This window comes from Bactrocera oleae, unplaced genomic scaffold, assembly GCF_042242935.1.
Source record: "Bactrocera oleae isolate idBacOlea1 unplaced genomic scaffold, idBacOlea1 ctg00000009.1, whole genome shotgun sequence".
Lineage (NCBI taxonomy): Eukaryota > Metazoa > Arthropoda > Insecta > Diptera > Tephritidae > Bactrocera > Bactrocera oleae.
Genome location: NW_027212752.1, coordinates 1,440,001 through 1,450,317, shown reverse-complemented (window position 1 = coordinate 1,450,317; position 10,317 = coordinate 1,440,001). Strand labels below are relative to the sequence as shown.

The 10,317-nt window shown below is 43.6% G+C and overlaps 1 pseudogene; it reads right to left on the bottom strand.

Moving 5' to 3' along the window:
- Positions 1-7,428: 7,428 nt before the first annotated feature.
- On the bottom strand, positions 7,429-10,148 carry LOC138858464 (large subunit ribosomal RNA; annotated as a pseudogene).
- Positions 10,149-10,317: the final 169 nt, after the last annotated feature.

The following is a 10,317-nucleotide window of genomic DNA, read 5'->3' as shown; positions in this document are numbered from 1 at the left end:
AACCACTTTGAATAAATCTACCTGCTACCTACAACCAAACAAATGCCCTAAGCAAGCGTTGAAAGGCAAAAGCCTGCTATCCCTAATAAAAAACTAATACCAGCTAGAGTGCTCGTATACACAATTACGTGAACACTGAAAACACCTGCTGTAACTAAAAATCTACTTGCAGTTAGCAGGCGTTGAAATCCTAATAAAAAGTCAAAGCCTACTAACGCGAAAAAAAAACTAACATAAGCAAGAGTGCTCGTATACACAATCTCGTGAATACTAGAAAAACACCTGCTGTAATTAAAAGTCTTCTTGCAGTTAGCAGGCGTTGAAATTCCGATGAAATATCAAAGCCTACTTATGCAAACAAAAACTAACGCAAGCTAGAGTGCTCGTACACACAATCATATAACACGAAAAACACTTGTTTTATTTAAAAGCTACTCGATAAATTCACAATTTCTCAAACAAAAACTCGTAAATTCATATATATACTTACATATATATATGGCAAAGCCCACTACGGCAATTTTGTGTGAGTTTTCGAAAAACCACTTCACACTACCAGCACATATGCACATATACACTCTCACTACACCGACTCTACACTGTAAAATTCACAAATACTCACACGACCGAATTAAAAATTCAAATTATGCGCTAGCACGTCTGCTCGCTATGAATGCCTACGAATGAATCAGAGTAGATAGGGACAACGTCCGGTGTGTTTAACGTGAGTACCTGCCGTCGACGGCCTTATCTCACGGCGCTCAAAAGCACAGCGTATCAATACAATGCGTTGATCAGCGCCCCGAAAATGCTAGGCATTTTTCAGTACCGATTGGTAGTGTGGGATGGACACACTACACACCTTGGTAAGGTTCGAGGCCTATCTAAAACCTCTGCCGTACTTTGGGTCCGGCACCCGGTTGCAATGCAACTCCACATTGAACTGACAAAACGTCAGCTCTTCCCGCATTTGGGTATAAACCACAACCACCACGATACTCCCCGAAGGGCCAGTCCGCACGAGCAGGTTGGAGCGAACTCCAAGGGCCCCTGCTCCCCGTGGTACCAGAATTAAGTCTCCGGTCAGACCTCGTAGCCGAAACTACTACCAGTTGAGCATCCATACTGCTCTGGACTGGTAACCAGGGGCTAGACCCCATTCACTCCACACAATCACTCATCTTACACACTAAAAGCTAACCCTAACCTTCAGTTAAACGCCTTCGCCGCTTAAATAACTCACGCGCAAACATTCCTAACTGTTCAGTATACTCATTGCTAGAAACTACATTACCTACACATAAACGTCCGTCTGTCCAACTAATCCCCACACCCCCAATATTCCTAATGTCTGAATACATCGGGCATTCTGCAATAACATGCACCCAATCCTCCATACGTGCCCCACACAAACACCCCGCACTATCAGAAAGGTGCCTCCGATACAAAAATGCATTCAGAGGCCCATGCCCCGTTAACAAAAATCCCAGACTCAAACAAAATCTGAAGTCTGGGTTACCCTCAACAAACGTTACATCCCGGATGTATTCATATGTCACCCGACCCTTAGGGCTATTTTCCCAACGGTCCTGCCACCTACGCCTAACCTTTAAATCCAGGAGCCTCTTGCTCTCTAGATAACCCACCCTCTCAACATCAATACCATCTGTCCAATCTGTCCGCAGCATAGAAACACTCAAGCCCCTTCTTAATCTGAATGTAACAGCACGCTGTATAACAATCAGATCAAGAGGGGGTGCACCCAACAACACTTGCATTGCATCCGTCGAAACAGTACGACAAACAGGCAAACATGCAAGCATCATGCAACGTTGCACCGAGAGGAGTTTTCGGCGACCAGAGACCGTCATCGCTGATTCCCACCATACAGCAGCCCCATAAGTGGCACAAGCCACAAACAAGCCACGATATATGGTGCGAACAGCACGGCGTCCAAGGCCCCAATCACTCCTCAAAATGCGTCGCACTTTGCCAACAATTGCCTGCAGCCGCTCACCCACACGCACCAAATGTGGGGTGAAACACATTCTTTCTCCTATAGTCAACCCCAGGTATTTAACTTCCTTCACATACCTGATGTTGACCCCATTCACCTTGACAATCGGTGGACGAACCGGCGACAATCTGCCCTTAAGCAGCATTGTAACCGTTTTGTCCACCGATATGTCAACCCCCACATCTAAACCCCAGCTATTTACAATTTCTAAAAATTGTCCCCCCGACCGTTCTAACTCAGACCGCGATCGACCCTCAACGAGAAGAAGAAGGTCGTCCGCATACGCACAACATTTACAGAGGGGCTCGAGCTGTCCAAGCAGAGAGTCCATCATAAGGTTCCAAATATATGGACCGCAGATGGATCCCTGCGGGCAGCCACGAACCACTCCAATTTCAACACTTCCATTCATACTTACTAGAGAAGCTTTTCTCTCCGAAAAGTAACTCCGCCAAAGAGTAATTTCCGGACAGCCAAGCTCCTCCAGCCGCTGCAAAACTCTATCCCACCTTAAATAATCAAACGCTCCCTTGAAGTCAACAAATATGCCAAGGACATATTTGTTGACATTCTCCTTAACAACACTCTGAACATAAAACCAAGCATCTTCTGTACTGCGTCCTTCCCTGAACCCATACTGCCTATCCGACCATATACCCCGCGTTAGCTCCTGAAGCCGTTCCACCATAACTCTTTCCAATACTTTTCCAAGTACTGGAAGAAGACTGATGCCCCGATAAGAGCGAGGATCACTCCTGATCTTATCAGGAGACTTCAGGAGAGGTACAACCCTAGCAATTTTCCACTCGCGTGGAAAATAACCCTCCCACACGCACTTATCATAAATGGCCTCCAAGTATTCCGGAATGAACTTCCACAAGCTTTTACACATCTCTCCGTTCAAACCATCAAAACCTGGGGACCGTTTAGACCTGACCAGGCCAAAGGCATACCCCAACTCCCCATCATCTAATGGAGGGACAGGTACCTCCTGTGCTTGGGGTACCTGAACCTCCGCCCTGGGAAAGAACGCACCTAATAGAACCCCCGCACACTCTCTCCACGTAGATAACACAGTGCCACCTACGCAAAGAGAGGTGATATCATCTCTCTTACGACCCCTGCAGATCTTATAGATCTGACCCCAGGGGTCATCCCTATTTTCACTAACAAAATTTCTCCATTCATATTTTTTAACCCTAACTAACATATCTTTATATTCCCTAATTTCACAACAAAAATCATACCTAACCTGAGCTAACCTGTCTGAATTGGACCGTCGAGCGCGTTGAAACTTTCGCCTCAATCGCCTGACAGTCCTCCTCTTCAAGGTTAACTCACGCGTCCACCATTTTATTTTCCTAAGCTTAAAACTTTCACACTTCTTAAGTTCCCTATCATTAACAACCCACAATATCTCATAAAGACGAGCAATCTGCTCATCAACCCCCAAGCCCTCAAACTCACTAAGCGGTATTTCCAATACCGCTTCCCTAACACACCGTCCATATTGGTTCAAGTCAATACCAGAGGTACGCCATCGCCGCAACGGACTTACGAACTGTAAAGGGGGGGACTGAGAAGAAACCATAATTTGAATCAAATTATGATCACTCAATCCCCACCCTCCCTTAATTTCCCACCCAACACGAAACACTCTATTTGCTGCCTCGTTCATCAAAGTCACGTCAATGTCACTGACACCCCTAGGCCCATCAAAAGTATACCACTCGCTCGGCTCGTTTAGAATGTGAAGGTTTTTACCCACCACCCATTCACTTAATACCACTCCACGACTGTGGCTTTGATATCCAGACGAATGCCGGGATACCTTACTAAACCACATCGAAGACGTAGCATTCGCGTCCAAGCCAAGTATAAGAGGACTACCACTCGCAAGTAGTAGTACCTTATCCATATAACTCAGATAAGGCTCTAAGGGCTCACCAAATTTACAATAGATACTAGCAACAAGTATTCTACCAAACCCCCCCTCTACAGAAACACATACACCCAGTTGTGAGGAATCCACAACTACACAATCATAGTTGGGATCACTCACAACAATTGCAGCATTAGCCCTAACGTCCAAAAAGACCCTGAAACCACCCGGAAAACCTCGAACCACACCATTGGTGGCGTAGGGCTCCTGGAGTAAGGCAATGCCGCACCCCCCCTCAGTCATATACCCCCCCAACTCGCACATTACGGCATACGACCCCTGACAGTTTAACTGAATAATCCCCCCCATCAGTGTCTGGCGAGGGCGCGCTCAACAATCCCACAATATATCGGGCAGACAGCCGACATCATAAAATGCCCAGCTGGCCTACCCTTGAATGCACAGTTACGGCAATGGATTGCATTGACGCAACTGGCAGCTCTGTGGCCTTCCTGACCGCACCTCCGGCAGACATCTGATTTGGCCCTACACTCAGCGACCCTATGACCAAAACCCATACACCGGAAGCAGCCAGCAATGGGGTTATCCGGTCGCACCCGGAAGGAGAACCACTTGATGTAGCACCTACCTGCCTCCAAGAGGGCGGACATCATTTTGTCCGTACCCTCAAGAACAACATTAGTGCTACCATCAGGAGCCACCTTCCAGGGACGACTGACCATCCTTACTTCCGACTTCTGGGACGCCGAGCTAAATCCTGGAAGGTTCAACCGGAGAAGTTCTTCCATGAATTCCTCATGGGGGATCTCCGTGTAAACCCCCTGAACCACAACCCGAGGACCCAACTTCCGGTTGACACTCACGTCTAACCCCACCTCCCCAAACTTTGCGTTAGTCGCCACTTTTTCCCTCTCAGAAACAGAAGGTGTGCGGATCACCGCTCCACCACCCTTGATAGGCTTCACCTCATGGATCCTCACACCGAGTGAAGGACCCACCTCCTTAACTACCTTTCTAATTACTTCCTTAGAGGAAGTTGCAGGCCCCTTGCTCCTGACCACAACAGACCAGGTTTCAACAGGCTTCGGCGCCACCGGTGCAATCGCCTCCAGTACAGGTGCTGCGCCCTTGGCTAATTCACGGTTGCCACCCTTACTATCCTTCTTATTCACCATGTTGGAACTAACACCTATTTTCTTTCCACCCTCATTAACACGCCCAACACCTTTTCCAGCCTTAACCTCACCACCTTTATCGACACTCATCTTAGCGTCACCCCCCTTCTTAACTGTGTCAGCAGTATCCCCTGTCTCACACGAACTACTGCTTTCACTGGAGTCAGTGAAGCGCACAAAGCCCCCCGATTTCGCCAAAGGTGGTGACCTCAACCTCACCTTTCTGCGCACCGGTGACCCATCAGTAGATGACACTGCACTATCCTCACCGGACGACGCCCCTACAACCATTTTTGCAGGCACAGACCCATCGCTCTCAGCAAGGGACTTAACCTTCCTCCTCCGTGGGGGAGGCATCTTCAACCTAGATCCCCTACCAGGCAGGCTGATCCGCCGGTAAAAAACACTGGCGCAGAAGCCCCTGTTCCGGAAAGATCAAACAGTCGCTAACCAGGCACGTGCGATTGAACGCACTGAAGAAGCTAACTCGCGCGTAAACCCGCTCAATAGCAGTTACCACCCAAACAGTCGATTATCGCGTTATCGCAGGGACACAACTCACACCTCCAGCCAAAGGCGTGGAAGAGGTCACTCAATTAACCGCCGGACAGAACAAAGTCCCCGTAACGGTTGCGAATCGACCGATGTGACGTTGTATCAATCGCACCGTGGGCTAAAAGTCAACCACTATGACCTTAATTCACCCTGGAGTCAGCGCCTCCAATACTAGGACAACCACTAACACCCTAGAAGCAAAACTGGCGAAATCCCCTAGAAAACAGCAGCAACTGAAAACCAGACACTCAACCCAGCACTCCTGAATAGGCCACCCAAGCCAAAAACACCACCACGGCACAGTCACTAAGACTACGGACGGGCCCGCCTACAAAACCTAATCTACAAATCTAATCCAGAAAAAAAAAAAAAAAAAAAATTAAAGTACACACTCAACTAACCCTACACTCACCCACAAGCAGGCGTTGTAATTGCCTGCCACGAAATTTCCAAAAAAAAGAAAAATTTTTTCCCAAAAACCACTTTTAATAAATCTACCTGCTACCTACAACCAAACAAATGCCCTAAGCAAGCGTTGAAAAGCAAAAGCCTGCTATCCCTAATAAAAAACTAATACCAGCACTGAAAACACCTGCTGTAACTAAAAATCTACTTGCAGTTAGCAGGCGTTGAAATCCTAATAAAAAGTCAAAGCCTACTAACGCGAAAAAATAACTAACATAAACAAGAGTGCTCGTATACACAATCTCGTGAATACAAGAAAAACACCTGCTGTAATTAAAAGTCTACTTGCAGTTAGCAGGCGTTGAAATTCCGATGAAATATCAAAGCCTACTTATGCAAATAAAAACTAACGCAAGCTAGAGTGCTCGTACACACAATCATATAACACGAAAAACACTTGTTTTATTTAAAAGCTACTCGATAAATTCACAATTTCTCAAACAAAAACTCGTAAATTCATATATATATACTTACATATATATATGGCAAAGCCCACCACGGCAATTTTGTGTGAGTTTTCGAAAAACCACTTCACACTACCAACACATATGCACGTATACACTCTCACTACACCGACTCTACACTGAAAAATTCACAAATACTCACACGACCGAATTAAAAATTCAAATTATGCAAATTATGCGCTAGCACGTCTGCTCGCTATGAATGCCTACGAATGAATGAGTAGATAGGGACAACTTTCGTTGTAGATTTACGTGAGTACCTGCCGGCGACGGCCTTACCTCACGGTGTTCAAAACACAACGGATCAATACAATGCGTTGATCAGCGCCCCAAACAAAACGAGCTTATGCAAGTATTTATTTGGATACCAGTGGCAGTGTGTCTGGGTCCACACTACCATCTTGGTATGATTCGAGGCCGACCTAAAACCTCTTCCGTTTTCGGGTACGGCACCCAGTTACTTGTGTAACTTCTTTTTTCGAACTGAAAATTCAGTTCTTCCAGCATTTAGGTTTAAACCACAGCCACCACGATACTCCCCAAAGGGCCGAACCCAATGAGCAGATTGAACAGAAGTCCAAGGGCTTTCTGCTCCCCGTGGTACCGGAAAGTCTCCGGTCAGACTGCGTAGCCTAAACTACTGCCAGTTGAGCTCCCCATTACTCAAATGACTGGTGACATTTGTCGCTTGAACTTCAAATGTCTTTTTATTTGCTTTTTCATTTAAAGTGTTTCTAATATCAGTTCAAGCTGAGTATTATAGCACTATCACTCCATATACTATGCTGATATTACTGGGCAAAGAATATAATAACAGTCATAGTGCATATTGGCTTTTAGTCGCCTTTTACGACAGGCATGCCTTGCCGCGGGCATATTCTTTCCCCAAACCCGCAGGGGAAAGTAGATAGGGACAGAGGGAATCTCGTTAATCCATTCATGCGCGTCACTAATTAGATGACGAGGCATTTGGCTACCTTAAGAGAGTCATAGTTACTCCCGCCGTTTACCCGCGCTTACTTGAATTTCTTCACTTTGACATTCAGAGCACTGGGCAGAAATCACATTGTGTCAACACCCGTTAGGGCCATCACAATGCTTTGTTTTAATTAGACAGTCGGATTCCCCAAGTCCGTGCCAGTTCTGAATTGATTGTTAATTGATAATCGTTATAATTTAAAAAGTATCTATACAATAATAAATCCTTTAGAAATTTTAGCAAGAAAGTTCCACAATTGGCTACGTAACTACTATCCGGGGAACAAGAATCGAAATTCTCTATTTACCCAGAACGAGTACATAAACTATGGTATTGCTTCCCAATCAAGCCCGACTATCTCAATCTTCAGAGCCAATCCTTATCCCGAAGTTACGGATCTAATTTGCCGACTTCCCTTACCTACATTATTCTATCGACTAGAGACTCTTCACCTTGGAGACCAGCTGCGGATATTGGTACGGCCTGTTGAGAAGTTTGCGTAACCCCACCATAAATTTTCAAGGTCCGAGGAGAAAATATCGACACAACAGTAAATGTCATGCTCTTCTAGTCCATCTACCATATCTCTCTTCGAAAGACTTCCATGGTAGTACGACTATAAAACAGAAAAGAAAACTCTTCCGATACCTCTCGACGGCTTCTTTATGGTCGTTCCTGTTGCCAGGATGAGCACAAGGCCCATTTTTAATAACAAACGGATACTCAACAGGTTACGGAATTGGAACCGTATTCCCTTTCGTTCAAAATTATTCAAGTGTTTAATTACTATGGAATAAAAATTCATTCATTTCATTTCATTAAAACTTGAAAATTTTCGGCTTTCGCCTTGAACTTAGGACCGACTAACTCGTGATCAACCACTGTTCACACGAAACCCTTCTCCACTTCAGTCCTCCAAGGTCTCATTCGATTATTTGCTACTACCACCAAGATCTGTACCAATAGCGGCTCCATGCAGGCTTACGCCAAACACTTCTAAGCACACCATTGTACCCTCCTACTCACTAAAGTTTCAAAATTTATAATCCAACCGAAATTGTATTATAAATCATGTACTTTAGCGGTAATGTATAGGTATACAACTTAAGCGCCATCCATTTTAAGGGCTAGTTGCTTCGGCAGGTGAGTTGTTACACACTCCTTAGCGGATTACGACTTCCATGTCCACCGTCCTGCTGTTTTAAGCAACCAACGCCTTTCATGGTATCTTCATGAGTTGTTAATTTAGGCACCGTAACATTACGTTTGGTTCATCCCACAGCGCCAGTTCTGCTTACCAAAAGTGGCCCACTGGGCACATTATATCATAACCTCAACCTTCATATCAAGAAAGGTGAGGTTCTTACCCATTTAAAGTTTGAGAATAGGTTAAGGTCGTTTCGACCCTAAGGCCTCTAATCATTCGCTTTACCAGATAAGATTATTTTACATAATTTTTAAATGCACCAGCTATCCTGAGGGAAACTTCGGAGGGAACCAGCTACTAGATGGTTCGAATGGTCTTTCGCCCCTATACTCAATTCTGACAATCGATTTGCACGTCAGAACTGTTTCGGTCTTCCATCAGGGTTTCCCCTGACTTCAACCTGATCAAGTATAGTTCACCATCTTTCGGGTCACAGCATATATGCTCAAGGTACGCTCCAGTTAGAGGTATAATGTAATACATTAAAAATTAATCCCATTATTAATACAGTTAAGTTAATTTCGCCATTAGGTTTAATATAACCCAATAACTTGCACATATGTTAGACTCCTTGGTCCGTGTTTCAAGACGGGTCCCGAAGGTATCCTGAATCTTTCGCATTGTTAATCATATAAATGCATACAATTAATATTAAAATCAATGATAATAATATTATTGTAAAATTCAAAAGAATTTTAGCATTATATATAATAAAATCTATCAACACTTTATCAAATCATCAGTAATTATTCTATGTTAATAAGCTAAAAGCAAATTAATTTGAATAAACTTAAAAACCAATGATCTTTTGATAAATATTTTATTATGTTAATAGATTACAATGTCCTTATATGAAAAAAATGCACACTATTACTATAATATTAAAAATTAAATACTACAGTTATAATGATGAATTTTTCATAATGGATATTCAGGTTCATCGGGCTTAACCTCTAAGCAGTTTCACGTACTATTTAACTCTCTATTCAGAGTTCTTTTCAACTTTCCCTCACGGTACTTGTTTACTATCGGTCTCATGGTTATATTTAGTTTTAGATGGAGTTTACCACCCACTTAGTGCTGCACTATCAAGCAACACGACTCTTTGGAAATATCTTTCTAGTAATCATTAACGTTATACGGGCCTGGCACCCTCTATGGGTAAATGGCCTCATTTAAGAAGGACTTAAATCGTTAATTTCTCATACTAGATATTAAGATATTCCATACACTGCATCTCACATTTGCCATATGGACAAAGTGACTTAGTGCTGAACTATTTTCTTTTCGCTCGCCGCTACTAAGAAAATCCTTGTTAGTTTCTTTTCCTCCCCTCATTAATATGCTTAAATTCAGGGGGTAGTCCCATATGAGTTGAGGTTGTATAAAATATATTTTAGATTAATTTGTTTATTTTTATTTAATATTTTTTTTGCTATTTGCTATTTTAAAGAAATATATTTTTATATCTTGATTACTCAAATATTATTCAATCTTTTCATCCCTTTTTAAAATTCATAATATAATAATTAATAAAATTAACAACATTATT